This window comes from Canis lupus, chromosome 20 (genome assembly GCF_003254725.2).
Source record: "Canis lupus dingo isolate Sandy chromosome 20, ASM325472v2, whole genome shotgun sequence".
Taxonomy (NCBI): domain Eukaryota; kingdom Metazoa; phylum Chordata; class Mammalia; order Carnivora; family Canidae; genus Canis; species Canis lupus.
In genome coordinates this window covers 1,697,186-1,712,766 of record NC_064262.1, presented here as the reverse complement: position 1 = coordinate 1,712,766, position 15,581 = coordinate 1,697,186, and the positions used below count along the sequence as shown (strand labels likewise).

The following is a 15,581-nucleotide window of genomic DNA, read 5'->3' as shown; positions in this document are numbered from 1 at the left end:
TGACAGACTGTGTGGCTGTATGCTCTGAGGAGCACAGGGACATTCGGGCTCCCCCTGACCTAGGCTGCCAGCTGTGGGGCCCGCCCTGCTTTGTAGGAAGTGGAGGCAGAGGAGGAGGGGGAGAGGGTGAGGCAGGGAGGGAGGACAGACAAAGGATAGGGGACAGCAAGATAGATGAGCTGTGGATGCTGGAGGGAGACAGCTGGGCGGGGGGCGGGGGGGCTGCTTTCTTCTGGGAAGTCAGTTTTCTTTTTTTTCAGTCCTTGGCTGGGAATGTTCCAACACCACCTTTTACAGGCATTGAAAGGGTCTGTAAAGGTGGGGAGACCATTGTCCCCCAACATAAAGGGACAGTGACCGCATTGTCTGAACAGGCTATCAGGAGGGGCTGGGGTTGCCAGGCAGGGAGGGGAGAGTAGGGAGGAGGACGGAGGAACTGGTGGGGTTGTGGCAAGAGGGACCCCCACTTTCCTTTAAGCTTTAAGAGAGACCGTAGGGAGAGTAACGGTCCTAATGAGTCGGCCTCCACCTTTCCAGGAGAGCTGGCCAGAGGGGTCATGTGAGTTTCCTTCCGAGGTGTCATTCAGTTGGTCCTTGGGTCACTCGGTGAGCAAGGGCCCAGAAGCCCCAAATTGCCACTACCCCTGCTGAAAAAGAGACCCATTGGGGAGTCAATAGCACAACTGACTTTGTGAAGTCTGCAGCAGCTGCTGTGTTCGGGGGCCCCCCGGGGCTGGCTCATCACCTGGCTGTGCCCCTGCCTGACCGGCCCTGGTGGAGGAGGGGCGCCACGGACTGCAGGGCCCTCTCCAGCGCTCTGTCTCCGTCGCCATGGCAACCCGGCGCCTTCCGCACCTGTCACACCAGTGATAGGAGCCTGTGGGTCCTGGGCAGACCCCACCCCAGGCAAGATATGTGGACAGTTAATCCAATTAGGTGTAGGGAGGGGGTGAAGAGCCCCCCCCCCCCTCGCTGGTGCTAAGTAGCTCCCAGGGCTCCCGTAGACTCCAGATCCACACCGCACGCGCAGGCGGGCTCTCCTTTTCCCTCCAAAAGCTGTTCTTTCTCCTACCTCTCTGGTCACAGTGGACTACAGTGCCATGTTCCAGTTGCTGAGGCCAGAACCTTGGAGTTCATGGCCAAACCTCCTCTTCCCTCTGGATGACTGTTAGAGCCCCCCAACCCTCCCCCAGCTGTTGTGAGCAAAGCAGCCAGGGCCACTACAGAGTAAGCAAAGTAGGCCTCTGCCCTACTCAGAACATCCCTATGGGGCCCACCTCACTCAGAATGACACCCACTGGCCTTACAATTACATGACCTGTGTGCCCCTCAGGTTCTTCCCCAAACCCACATGGCTCCTGTGTTCCAATGTCCCCTCCTCAGCGAGGCCCGCCTGCTTTAAATTGTTAGCTCCCTGGGCTCTCTCACCCCTCATCTGTTCCCAGGCATTCTACTAAGGCATCATTGACTCATTTGTTAAAGCTCTTGTTTACGTTCCGTCCTGGGAATGCGGCCTGTGCTGGGCGCTCCCTGTGTGCCCAGGGCTGCAGCATGGAGGGGCCACCTGTTCTCCTGTCCACCCCAGCTCATGGCCAGTCGGGGCCTGAGGCAGCAGCCGGCTGTCTTGGTTAAGGCCATTCAACCCCGTGTTTCCGTTGATTTCAGAGTAGATGCCAACATTTGAGAAAATCGAGGTCTTTTAGAATTAGATTAGAATTAGATTAGAAACCTGGATTAGAAACCTGGATTTTGGAATTCTCTTGGAAAGGGGGTGGTTTGGCCATGCTATGCCCACCTGCCCACCCAGCTGGAGCTGGCTGGAGCCGGGCAGTGGCTGTCCCCTTGGGTGGTGAGAAACTCCCTGGGAGTTGCTCACTCCCAGCAACTTTCTCATCTCCTGAAGTTCTCAGCCCTCGGGGCCACTGGAGCTTGGGCTCTCCGAGGGTTCCAGGCATCTTTCCCGGGTGGCCGGCCCCTGCTGCTCTGAGCCTGGGCTCAGCGTAGAGTGATGGGTCAGACTTCGTCTCTCTCTGGATAGGGGATAGAGGTGGATGAGGCACAGAGGTGGATCCTATAACCTCACAAGGCCGGTGGCCAACCCCAATCCCTGGTGGCCTGTCAAGTAAGGAGGATTTAGGCCACAGGAGCGGAGACTGGGCAGTGATAGGACCGCACCGTGGTACAGCCCACCGTGGTGAAGTTGGACAGACCGGGTTTGGATCCTGTCTCTACAAATTTCCAGTGACCCCCAGGGTTCCTCTGAGCTGTGGTGGTCCTATTTTTAAAATGAGAATGATAGTAATAATGACCGCCTCGCAGGCCCGTGGCAAGAGTTCAGTGAGGTGGCATACCGAAAAAGCTCAGCTCGGTGCCTGGTGGGCAGTATGCACCTTTTACTGACAGCTTTTGTATTAACCCTGGAGCCACGGAGCCAGTCATCAGTACACACAGCTGACCAGTGTGAGCCCCCCACTCCCAGTGAGACCCCTCGGGTTGAGGGAATTTCTACCTAATGCAACAAGACCTACTGTAGTCTTATTCTCCACAGACGATTGGGTCTTTTGAAGCACTGGGAGCTGGTTGGGGATGCACGTTAGTCTTTCCAGAGCTGGAGGGGGTCGGTGCCCTGGATCCTGGAAAGCACTGAGCTTCACTGATGGGCTGGGAGTGTGCACCCGGGCTGGAGCTCGACTTTGGGAAACTGACTTCCCTGGGGCAGGCGGGACTTAGGGGTGATGTGGGTCCCATGGGGGCACAAGACTGGGCACCAGGATGGCCCGTCAGCTGCTAAAGTGCCAAAGTTCTTCCACGCCCGGAGAAAAGCCCCTGTCTTGAGCTCTTGTGTGTTCCTCTATCCCGGTGCTCTCCAGGATGCCCTCATGCACCTGCCCACCCTCCCACAGCCAACAGGCCGGTGCCTGGCCCCCTGCCCTTCTGATGGGCTGGCACTTCTGACAACCTGCCACTGCTTCCTGCTCAGCCACAGGCCACTCGTGAGGCTCTAGTGGAGCTCGGGCTCCTACCAGTGCTCTTCCTGGACTGTCTGGCTGCTGCTTGGGTCACCAGCCTACCCCCAGGGCCCTCAGCAAGCCAGCAGCACTCTGTTTTCCTAAACCCAGGGGTGGGAAGGGGTCCTAGAGGAAAGCAGGGTACTGTTTTCAGAAAAAGCATCATTGCTTGCATTTATCCTCATTTTTCTGGGGCTCACCTTGCACTGCTGTTTTAAGCGCTTTCTGTGTGTTAGCTTGTTCCGGCCACCCACTGTCATAATTGTACTGATTCTGGTCTTTAGGTGAGTTGTGTCCTTGCCTGGAGATACATGGCTAGTGAATGTGGAGCCGGCACCAAACCTGGGCAACCTGCTTCTATAGACCATGCTCTCAGTGACAAAGGTCAGGTACAATAGCAGGGGAGAGGGCCTGACCAGCCTGCAAGGTTACAGCTCTGGTACCCAAGCCAGGGCAGCCCACCCCTCCTCCTCTAGGCCCGGTCCCTAGATGCCTGCTGGTGTCACAGCTGAGGTAGTACAGCTCTGGCCACATGGACACTGCCCACTGCACCTTCTGGGCTCCCTGGGCTTCCCGTTCCCTCCCTGCTCCTCCATCACTGCCTCTCTGGGGATCCTGACAGTAGATAAAGTGACAAGTCTTTGTGCTCAATTAAGACACATTGTCCCACCAATTGGGAAGTGGGAAATGGCTGGGCTGTTTTACAAATAGAAACAATTCTTGTTCATTATCCCTTAATTGAGGCAACAAAGGGCTCTGGAAAACATCCATCAGAAACACATTCATGTACATCATCAAAGGGGATTGGGTTTAGGAGTGCAGAAAGCTACAGCAAATGTTCCAATCAGGAGCCACGCAGACAAAGGGAAACAAAGGCCCAGAAACACAAACGCTACAGAATTAGTCCAATTATGCAGTTGATGTGGTGGGGAAAAGTTTTCTGGCTTCTGGCCAGCTCTTCTACTAGCCTCTTTTTACTCCTCTACTTCCTTGATAGAGAGGAAAGAACCTCCAGACTCCCGGTAAGCCTGGCCTTGGTCCCCAGAATGAGGAAGGAATGGGCTGATAGAATGCCCAGCAGGGGTGGCGAGTAGTTGTAATCTAAATCCTAGATGTGGTCTGCCTATAATCAACTCCTCCCTCTTTCTGGTCAGTATGCTTCTTGTGATGTGACCTCAGATGCCAAAGTAACTCTGTCTCAGTGTTGATTTTCATGGTCAGCTTGCGGCTGCTGAAAGTCCCTAAACTATTTTTATGTGACTTTTTGTTTTCAGCCTGAATCTTCCCCATCCTATATGTATGCAATTGAATTTTGCCATCCAAGTTAGAAGCTTGCCTCATCCCTGTTTGTCCCGGTATGTTTGTCTTGTCATTCTGCGGAGCTGCCTGGAAGTGGCATGCTGAGACCATGACCTCGGATGCTCCTGGAGGTGAGCCCGCTGCCATCTCAGCTCCCCTAAGGGCTGGAAGAAGGAGAAACTCAGGGGCTCCAGATGGCAAGAGCTCTTCCTCCTTTTATTTTTTACAATGACTGGTCACTTTACAAAACCTGGAAATCACCAAAGAGAAACAAAAAAGCAGAACTAAATAAACAAGTCCCTCCAGACGGTGAGTCAGTTTGTATGAATGATTTTGTTTCCTCCTGGCCTTTGTTCTGGGTACACCTTCCCCTGGGGTTGAGGACATCCTACCAATGACCTCAAATTGGAGTCTGATTTTTTTTTCCCAACATTTTTTCTCATGGCTAAAAACTCTTTCTGCTCCTCTTTTTAATGACAGCACAACATTCCATCACATAGAGGTGCCATCAGCTAGTTTCATGATCATCACTGAGCATGAGATTGGGATAGTTTCCAGCTTCCCGCTGCTACCGGTGATGCTGTCATGAACATCTTTGGGCATAGACTCTCACCCTTCAGGTGATTTCCTTACGACAGACTCTAGGAATGAAATCACAGGTTCAAAAGTTATGACTACTGCAAGGCCATTGCTGCGTATTGCCAAGTTACCTTCCGAAAAGGCTACACCAGTTTACAGTTTCACTAGCGGATTATTACCATGCCTATTCTGGTGTTGTAGTATTTATCTTGGGGAAAAAAGGTTTTGCTTAGGAATCGGAGGTGTGCATGTGTGTATGCATGTGCATATACTTATGTGCACACATGCATGTACCTGCCCTTACCTGTGCATGTGTGGGGATGTTGGAGGGGGCAGTTTCCGCATGTTCCACATATTTTTCTAGATATGGGAAGGGGAGAAATCCCCATGTGCCCTCCCATTCCCACCCTAGGGGAGTTTATTGAAAGACTTAGCTAATCAAGTTTGTGTGATCAGATATTGGCTGCCTGTGTCCCCCATGACACCCCCCCCCCCCATCCTGTCTGCAGGGTTGAGCAGCCATCTGGTTAAACTTGACTCAAACTTCCATCCCTTACTTCCTGACATTCCAGTCCTGGCTCCTAATGTGTGTCTCTGGCCCACACCCATCAAGGGTGGGTCTCTTGCTGCAGGACCCCTCCCTCACTCGGCTCAAATCCTGACCCTCCAGACCCCTACTGCCTGTTATTCTACTTCCTTATGCCTCAGTTACCTTGTCTTGCAAATGGACATAAAAAAAATCTAGCTCCGAGGACTGTTGCCTATATTAAGGGCATTATGTATGTAAAATGCTTAACCCTGAACCCAGAGCATAGTAAGTGCCAATATATATTCAAACCACCTGCTCGTGGGTTTTATTAAAGGTTTGGTCCTGCAGGGCAGCTGGTGGCCTGGTCCATCTCGCAGCTCTCTGCAGAGCTGGGGCCGTACCTCTCCCCAGTGACTCTACCCTGAAGTGCAGATGGAGCGCCAACAAGCTCTCTGCTACCTCCTGCCGCCCCCCGCCCCCTCCCGAGCCAGAGTGGTCGCTCAGCCTCACCCTGTGCAGGCTTTGGAGAAGTGGATGGCAGAGAAGGGCTGGCAGGATTGCAGGACGGCTGGCGGCTTCCTGCCTCCTCCAGCCGGACGGGAAATGGCTTCTTCGGAGGCTCTGAGTGTGTGTGTGTGTGGGGGGGGTCCTGGAGGCTCCTGCTGCCAGGATGTGGCTCCTTGGACCTCCCTTCTAAGATGCCCACACTGTTGTCCTGGTCCTTGGGGAGAGTTGTTTGGTGGCCGGGGCTGCCTGAGTCTTTTGGGGGGAAGCAGGTACTCGGGGGATGGGATGCTGAAGGACAGCCAGCCTCCCCAAATCTTTCATTTCCAATGCTCCAGCTGAAGGCCAACCCCTCCCAACCCACCCTGGCATCTCACTTCTCACCTGGTAGGGTTGCAACTCTTCAGCGTCCAAGCAGAAGGGATTTCCTACGGGGTTGGGGTGGGTGGGTGAAGTGACTGTAATGCTGCTGGTGGGGCAGGAGGAGTGGCTCCCCTCCGGACCTCCCCTAACGACCCTTGTACTCAGGCAGAACCGCCCCCCCCCCCCCCCCCCCCCCCCGGAAGCCCTGTTACTGCTGCCGTGGCCTGGAGGGAGTGGGCAGATTGCCATCTCTGGAGACCGCCACCCCTGGACCACAGCCGCATTGGAAGCCCCATGTGCCGCCTCTCCATACCCACACGCACCTGTGTAGACATGGGACGCAGGAGAGGCTCCGTGTTCACTGGGGACGCACAGTGACACTGCATTTTTGGCTGCAGCAAAGCTGGCAGGGCTTCTGCCTCTCTTCTGTGTTCTCACTCTCAATGAGTGTGGCTGAGGACTGCAACACAAATCACACCCAGAGCTCAAGCTGCAAGGGCGTTTGACAAACGCCCCACTCAGGGTCTGGCTTCTGTGGCATGGGAGGCTTGGCAAAGAATGCCCCTCCCCCTCATACCCCCAATGCTCAGCCTTGCCATCGAGGTGCACCACGGAGTCCCCTCCACCTTAGGGCATGGTCTACTGTGTGTTCAGACTAGCATTTGCTCCCGAGATGGGTGAGGTGGGGCTAGGCCCTGGGGGGGTCCCCACCAAGGTATGCTCTCCCTCGGTGACGTCACATCTCTCCCTTTTCCCCCATAAAGCATTTTCCCTACAATTAGGTCCCTTGGATTCTTGCCTTCAAGCATCAATGCTTTTAAAAATATTTCTTCCAAATAAAGACAGTGCCATCCCCAAGAGGAATTCTGGGGATGAAAAGATTTTCCGTCTCATTACAGGTGTAATCGCGCTTTTCTCCTTTTTGTTTGCAAGTAATAGAAACTCACACAGAGTGGCTTAAGCAAGGAAAGGAATTTATTAGTTCACAAAACTGATAAGTCCAAATAGACTTCAGGCATGGCTGGATCCAGGTGCTCCGATGATGTCACCAACTCTGTCTTTCTTGACTATTTCCCTGCTTTCCTCTGTGTTGTTCAGGAAAATATTTTTTAGGTTGAGTGATATAAGAAAAATACTGTAGACAGGGGTGCTTAAACAACAAATGTTTATTTCTCACAGTTCTGGAGGCTGGGAAGTCCGAGAGCAGGGTTCTGGCAGAGCTGGTTTCTGTTGAAAGCCTGCTTCCTGACTGCAGATGGTCAGTACAGGGAGAAGCAGGTTCTGAGTCTCTTTTTAGAAGGGCACCCATCCCATCATGAGGGCTCCACCCTCATCATAGTGACTTCCCAAAGCCCACTGGACATATCACCTTGGGGCTGAGGATTTCACCATACAAATCTGGAGGGGGACATGAATGTCAGTCCATATCAGTTCCCCAAAGCATGGGAAAACGGCCATCATCAACTCATGTCCATTTCCCTGGGTCGGCCACCCCAGCAGAGAGCATTCCTAGTTGCCAGTAGTTCTTACCAAAGTCCCAGGGTGGATTCTTATTGGTCCGGCTTAGGTCAGTATCCCTAAATGAATCCCCAGGCCTGGACCATGTGGGGGGCCCCCATCTGAGCCACCTGTGGTAAGAGTGACAAAGGATAGAGATATCACAGTGGCCATGCATGGCCATCTTGCTGGCAGTCCCCAGCCACCATCCCTCCCTGTGCCTCTCAGGGGCCAGGGGCTCCCTTCAGTGCTCTGTCCCTCCTCAGAGCACCAGGAGGTGGGGAGACCTGCCTCGCAGGTTGTTGTGGGCAGCCCTGCAGACATGAGGGGGCTCTCAGAGGGCCTTTCTGGACCTGGGTCCCAGCCCATGCCTTGCTTTCAGCCCCTCGCCTCTGCGGTTCTCCCCATAACCCCATAACAGCTAGAGATGTCAGGTTGCCGAAAGGGAGGCAGGAGTCTGGGGCTGGCCATGCGGAAGCCCCACCTGCCATGGCTTTGCTTGCACACATGGCTTTGGCTTCCTCCATCACCCCACACAAGGTCATGCCAACATAGTGCCGGGAGTTAGTGAGGACCTTCCTTGGAGAAAGATTGCCCTAACACCTTCAGCTTCTTCCTCTCCATCCTTCACACATCGGTCAGAATGTTCTTTCTAAAATGTGGGCATGACCTCACTCGGAACTCAAGACTCTTCCGGTCTCCTCATTGCCATGCACCACAGACCTACACCCGAATCTCTGTGCCGAATTCACTTCTGGGACACTAGCTATTTGGTAGAAATACAGAAAGTCAGTCCATTCCTGCCTCTGGGCCTTTGTACGGCCTGTGTCTTTGCCTGAGAGCCCCTGGCAGAAACCCTGTGGGGCCTCCCTGGACCTTCCTCTCTCTTGGCCACCCCTTGGCTGTGGGTGCCCCTGCTCCTGTTATGCTCTGGAATCACACTTTCCTTGTCTGTTTGTCCCCCTCTCTCCATGGTGGTGTTCTGGTTACTACTGCTGGATGACAAAACACCCCCAAAATTAGTGACTTAGGCTCTCATGGGAATTGCTCCCGCTGGGCAGTTCTAGCTTGACCTTTTGCCATGGCTACTGTCAGACGGAGAGGCGGGAGCCTCTGGGGACTGGCTGTGTCTGTCCATGTCCTCTGAGAGCCTCTCCGTGTGTCTTTGCATCTGGGCTGGTTGGGCTTCCTCTCAGCATGGTGGCCTCAAGGAACCTTACCGCCCATCTGGGGACTCACGGCTCCAAGGGACACAGGCAGGAGAAGTTACAGCATCATTGGTGATTTTGCCTTGGAGGCGCCATGACTTTTGCCGTGTGTGTTGGTCAACAAACACGGCTGCAAAAAACCCAAGCAGTCACTTGCAGGAAGAGCACACAGGACAGGAGGTCTTGTAGGGCACCTCTGCACAGCTGGGAGAGAGGGACCCTGTCTCTGGGCCCTTGGCATCGCCCGACTCAGAGTCCGTTCCAGGCGTGCTCAGAGGATTCTGTTCCTCCCTGAGAAAAGCACAAATTCCACGTCGGTAATCCCAGCCCATAGCATCTTGGACGCATAGGGTCAATGGTGCTTCCAGAACCTGCCTGGTCCTGCCTAACTTTGGCCAGTGAGTACCCCCCCCCTCCCCCGCCTCATCCCACTGGCCCTGTTCCTGCCCCAGGAGACCCAGAGAGAGCTGCAGGGGTCCCACTGTGGCAGCAAGGAGGACTTGGCCCTGCCCTGTGGCTCTCAGCTCTGTGGCTTGGGAGACAGGAGACCCTGGCGAGTGACTAACCTAAGGAGAGTCTCTCTCGGCTCCTGCACTTGCAAAAGGGAGAGGAGGCCCTCCTCTGGGAGCCTGGCCAGGATCGATGAGGATAATAGACGGAGAATGCTTGGCTCCGGAGAAAGTGCAGCAAGGCTGGAGGAGGAGTGCTCACCTGAGCCCCGCCCCCTCAAGGGATTTAATGAGGGCCGTGGCTCCCCGGGATCTTTAATTAATTGTCCCCGCCTGGCAGCCCCAGGGCCGGCAGATTGCGCGCCGTGGAGAGCGGCTGCGCCTCGCTTGGGATGCAAATGCCCGAAGCCGCGGAGGCTGCTGCAGCTGCGGGCCTGGGCGCCCCCGAGTCCACCCGTGCCCTCGGCCGTCAGCGCGCCCCTGCGGGGTGGTGGCCCGGCCCCAACCGGCCCTTCTGGGCTCCTCCTGTGGGAGGGGCGGTTGCCGAAGGGGCTCCGGGAGCCCTCACCCCCTCCAGGTAACTTTCTAGATCACCCTCCAGGCTCCCTCCCCATACCCTCCAGGTAACTTTCCTGATAAACCTCCAGGCACCCTCCAGATATCCTCCAGACACCCCTCCAGGTACCTTCCAGGTACCCTTCCCGATAACCTGTCAGGTACCCCTTCAGTTACCTTCCGGGTACCCTCCAGATAACCCTCCGGGGAAGCCTCCAGGTAAGCCTCTAGATACCCCTTCAGGTGCCATCCGGGCACCCAGGCCACTTTGTTCCTGAATACAGAGGCTCTGCCCTTTCACAGCCCTCCAGCTCTTGCAGCTTAGGGCCCTAGCCTCGGCAGTTCCCTCTCCCCAGATGCTCTTCCAATGCCCCTCCCTGCTCTCAGAGTAGGGCTACCTGTCCCACAAGCCTCTGGGGGCTCAGCTTACACAGCTTCTCCAGGGGGCTCCTCTGCACTCCCCTCCCCCCCCACCTGCCTTTCACATGGTGGTTGGGCCCCAGCCCTGCTGCTGTCCTCCACAGCACCCAGAGCGGGAAGGTGTCTTTCACTTGATGTTTTGTTGGACTCGCCCACCAATTGTCAGCCCTGTGGGCGGGTGCCCCGTGGAACATGCAGCACGCTGCAGGAAGGGCAGAAGCAGGAGTGGGTGGCGGTGAAGGACAGCTGGGGTGATCCCTTGGGACCTGGAGCTGTCCGGAGTCCGGAGGAAGCCAGGCCTGGACACGGCCATGCAAGTCAGTGGCAGGACCTGGCCTGAGGAGGGCAGGCCTGTGGGGTGGCATCTGCAGCCAGGGGTGATACCAAGGGCACTTACTGACAGTCCCCAGAAGCTGGGGCCACACATCCTTCAAGGAAGGGCCTGGGGGTGCCTTCCTGTGTCTACCAGGGGAGATCAGTACCTTGACCTTAGGTAATTAGGACAAAGTGCTTGTCACGTGGTGGGAGCTTAGTAACTATTTGGCCAATACATGACTAAGTAAGATCCAGTCCCTGTGAAGCTCCCCAGTTCTGAAAGCCTTTTGCTGTCTGTGTCTGAGTCCAGGCTCCCAGGAAGTGGCCATCTGATGTGGGGCTCCAGCCTGTGCCGGGGGCGGGCAGCCTGCGCTCTTCTGCTGGTCTCCCCAAGGCCTTGCCAGTGAGGCCACTGCTCCGCATGAGGAGAGGAAGAGGTGCAGGCCCCACAACATGGTGCTTTCACCCAGTACCTTGGCCTGCTGCCCTGGGGCTGGGCCTGGCCCCCGCACTGTGGCCCCTGCCCCAAGGTCTGGATGTCCCTGGTCTGACACAGAGGTACCCGGGGGCTGGGACTCCTCCCTCTGGCCCTGGCCTGGCTCAGCTCCAGCATGCCTTGGGGACACTGTCTCTCCAGGCCCTTGGAGTCCGTGTCTGTGACAGATGGGGACATCCTGTAGTATCTGCGTCTTTGTTCACCGTCCAAATGTCCAGGAGCCCCCCGTGTGCCCCTGGCGCTGCAAGTCACCATCCACGCTGAGACAATAATCACGGAAAGAGCATCAGGCATTTCCTGAGTGCTTCCTGAGTCCCTGCTACATCTTGTATGCGTGTCATTGCGGTCATGCCTCCTAACAGCCTTAGCAAGGGAGCTGGGTGGGCGCATGTGTCCCTGCCCCACCCCCAATCACCGAAAGCCAGTGTGTGGCACTGGCTGGTCCCCCACTCCACAGTGGCAAACAGTGCCTTGACCCAGAACCGCCCTTGCTTCTCGAAGCCCACTACATTCCAGCCCCACATCTCTACGTGGCATCCCAGAGCCACCACTGTGACCACTGCTGGACCCCAAGCCAGACACGTGAATGTGCAGTCCCTGTGCTAGGGGCGTCATGTCCCTGTGGGAGGTGGTGGAGTTTAGAGAAAGCTTCTGGAGTGGGGAGAGTCGGAAATGCCTTTTTAGGATAATTTTCCCAATAAGGGAAGGGCCGTAGGACAGGAGGTCCTGGGGCAGGGTCGGGGTCAGGGGTGGAAGGTGAGGCTGCTGACAGGGTGCCTTCAACACCTGGACCAGGCGGTGCCCTGTAGGCTGGGCAATGACCACCACTAGTTCCCCTCCGGAGACTATTGGGGTCTAAAAATATTATTCAGGTTGGCCTGTCACCCTAGCTCCCCACTGGGGCTCCACCACATTCTGTGTCCCCCAACCCTCTGGCTTTTCCTCAGGTTCTCCTGGCCACAGTTGGGCCTTTGCACTTGCTGTACCCTCTGTCTAAATGTGTTCCCCCCCGCCGCCCATGTCCTTGCTCATTTAACTGTGCCTCACCCTTTGAGTTTGAGGCTCCCCCCCTGCTCAGAAGAGCCTTCTCAGCCCCACAGGGGATCAGGTTTCCCTGTCACCCCCCCATCCTGCTCCCCACTCCTTGCCCTCAACTTCCAGGGACAGACGCATCTCTGCGTGTTCACTGCTGTGTGCTCCATGCCTCCTGGAGTTACTGACACATGTGACACAAATATTTGTTACATGAGTGAATGAATGCATTACCATTCACGTGATGATTTGATTGATATCAGGGTCCAAGGCCAGCCTATAAGATCTATGAGACCTGGGTTTGGGTCTGTTTTGCTCATCTTTGTGTCCTCAGTTCCTAGCAAGGCATCTACTCTAGTAGACACTCAATAAATATGTGATTATGTCATTGTCTAATGTGTTACCAATTATTTTTTGGTTCATCCTAATTCCTCTTTTACCTGTAGCTCTTCCCCTCTTAAAACTGGACCATGAGGCATCATGGCAGGTGAACAAGTTTACACTCTTGGTTTTCACTTTTCAGAAGCCAGTGCTTTCAATTTACAAGGGCTTGCATGCCATCTATCAGAAGCCTCCAGGGTCTCAGCACTTCAAGATAGATTTGAAAGAGTGCAGGGTGAGCCAGTGATAGTTTCTGTCTCCCTAGAGGGGACAATTTTCCCAGGCTGGAGAAGACATAGAGATGAGTGTATCAGTTAGCTTTTGCTGCATAACGAACTATCCCTAAATTCAGTGGCTTAAGTCAGCATAATTTATTATTTCTCATTGTTCTGTGTCTCGCCTGGATGTTTCTTCTGGTCTTTGCTGGCTCAGCTGGGATTGTGTCACCTACAACAGCCTCACCCTCACATCCGGGCCTTTGCTGAGAGACCCAGAAGGCTGGAGCTCAAAGAGCCTAGCCTGGCCCATTTTCATGATGGGCTCAGGGCAGCTAGAGGCGCAAGCACTTTCCTGCTCCTCCTTGCATCCTGTTTGCTAGCATCCCCTCACCCAAAGTAGGTCACACAACTGATGAAGCTCAAGGGCAGAGAGAAGGGCCACTCGTTCCTGATGGGAGGCACATAAAATCTTGTTGCCAGAGGTGAGCATCTGGATGAAAGGCGTTTGTGACTCATTCTTTTGTTATTGTTGCAGTTTTCCACAGGAAAGAGAGAAGAGATTGAGATGTTCCCATGTCCTTGAGAATGAGCTCTGTGTCCTGCCACTGTCTCCTGGGCTGAGGAGGGGAACAGGGATGAGTAAAGCCACAGGAGGCTTTGGCAGAGGCAGGGAGAGATGGCCATCTTTGTAGCATTCCTGGAAAGGCAGCATGATCCCACAGCAAGAGAGGGGAGTCCAGGAAGAGATCCCAGAGCCCATAGGAGCAGGGGCATGGGGAGAGAGGCTGGATCCTGGAGGTGGGGTGAGGGACCAGGGCCTGGAGACAACCTGGTAGATATCAGTGTGAGCAAGTGATGACACAGGATCAGACACTTTTGAGGGCCCTGTGTCTTGGCACTCAAGGGGCAGGAATCCTGCCCAGAGGAGACACAAGCAGGAGTCTGAAATATCAGCTGAATGGATAAACACTCAAGTAGTCAGGACTCTTGACAGCCTATGTGGGGCTGCTCCAGGGCATCTTTTTTTTTTTCACTGAGAAATACAGTGACAGATTTATTAATATGCTGCTGGATATTTAACCAGTTAAATAGTCTTGCTGCTCTATTTCCATAGTACAGAGGAGAAATTTCTGTCAGAGACAAAGTCAGCTCCTACAGAGAAAAGATGCTCCACGTGAATCTTTTACCAATTTGAGGACAAGCCTACGATAGTGGGCTCCTGCCTCACAGGCATATTTATAACACCTTCATTGATACAGAACTCACATACTATAAAATCCACCTTTTAAAGCATACAATTCAGTGGCTTTTTGCAACTACTGCCAATTTCTACTTCTAGAACATTCTGCCCCAACATACCCTCCCCAAAAGGAACCCTATGCCTCTGAGCCCTTCCTCACCCCACACCTTTTCTCCCAGCCCCCCAGCCACCGCCAATCTACTTCCATCTTCATGGATTTGCCATTCTGGACATTTCCTATACATGGAGCCCATTTCATACAATTTGCAGGACCCTTCTCTCACCAAGCATGCCATTTTCAAGGTTCATCCATGCGGCGTGCAACAGCACCTCATTTCTCTTTATGGCTGAATAATATTCTGCTGTGTGGATATGCTGCTTTGTATTTACTCACTCATGGGTTGAGGGATGTTCGGATCGTTTCCAGGGTTGCCATTTACATGGCTTTGCAAGCTTTTAAATAAATCTTTGGGCATTTTTTTCCCCTAATGTTTCAAATTAAAACTGTAAAATGTGTGTGTGTGTGTATGTGTATGTGTGTGTATATGTTTATGTGTGTATATATGTGTGTATATGTGCATGTGTGTATATGTGTGTGTATATATGTGTGTATGTGTGTGTAGATGTGTATGTGTGTGTGTATATATATATACCTTATATGTGTATATATACATTCATATGCAAATAGGTACATATATAGGTACATATATAGATAGATATTTTATATATATTCTCTAGGGGTTCATACATATATACTATATATATAATCTGTTTTTTTCTTTTTAAAAAAGATTGTATTTATTTATTCATGAGAGATACAGAGAGAGAGGCAGAGACACAGGCAAAGGGAGAAGCAGGCTCAATCCCAGGACTCGATCCCAGGACCCTGGGATCACGACCTGAGCCAACGGCAGATGCTCAACCACTGAGCCACCCACGTGTCCCATAATCTGTTTTTTCAATTGGCCTTTTCCCGTAAGCTTCTTGGATAACACAGGTAGTGAGAAATAATTGCTCCGGATCCTCCCCGGATTTGCCAGAGGAGGGTATGAGCACACGACCTGAGCACACGACCAGCCTTCTCCATCAGCTCCTTGATTCTGCAGCTGGTCAGGTCAGCAGGTCTGGGCGATGTGGCCCCATGCAGCCTCTCCTGGAGATGAGGGGGAGGACAGTGAGTAGCCATGTTCATTAGTGGGGGGGCACCTCCGCCCTTTAGGCTGGGGCTTTCCGAGGGGCAAATGTCTTTGCACTTCTGACCCAGGAATGTTGATATCCATTTTACAGATGGGGAAAGTGATACTGAGGCAGGTCCAGAACTAGTAAGAGGCTGAGCTGAGAAGCACCCCCAGGCCTGCCCCAAGGGTTTCCCAGTGTGTGTGGCTGTCTCTGGCAAAGCCCCACAGCCTGGCTCCTGTAGGCAGGTTATAAAATGGACCTTTGGCCCTGTGGGGGAATCAGCTAATTAGGATCTTTCTCCTCTTCTCC

At 53.8% G+C, this 15,581-nt stretch overlaps 1 long non-coding RNA gene across 3 annotated transcripts; it reads left to right on the top strand.

Annotated features, from left to right (window-relative positions):
* Positions 1-838: 838 nt before the first annotated feature.
* LOC112660390 (uncharacterized) lies at positions 839-4,620 on the top strand. 3 transcript variants are annotated; one of them, XR_003136885.3, is made up of 3 exons: positions 839-1,227; positions 3,293-3,392; positions 4,283-4,620. It is a non-coding gene; the product is annotated as an uncharacterized LOC112660390 (long non-coding RNA). The 3 variants fall into 3 exon arrangements; XR_003136886.3 differs by lacking the exon at positions 839-1,227 and adding an exon at positions 1,322-1,694; XR_007404159.1 differs by lacking the exon at positions 3,293-3,392.
* Positions 4,621-15,581: the final 10,961 nt, after the last annotated feature.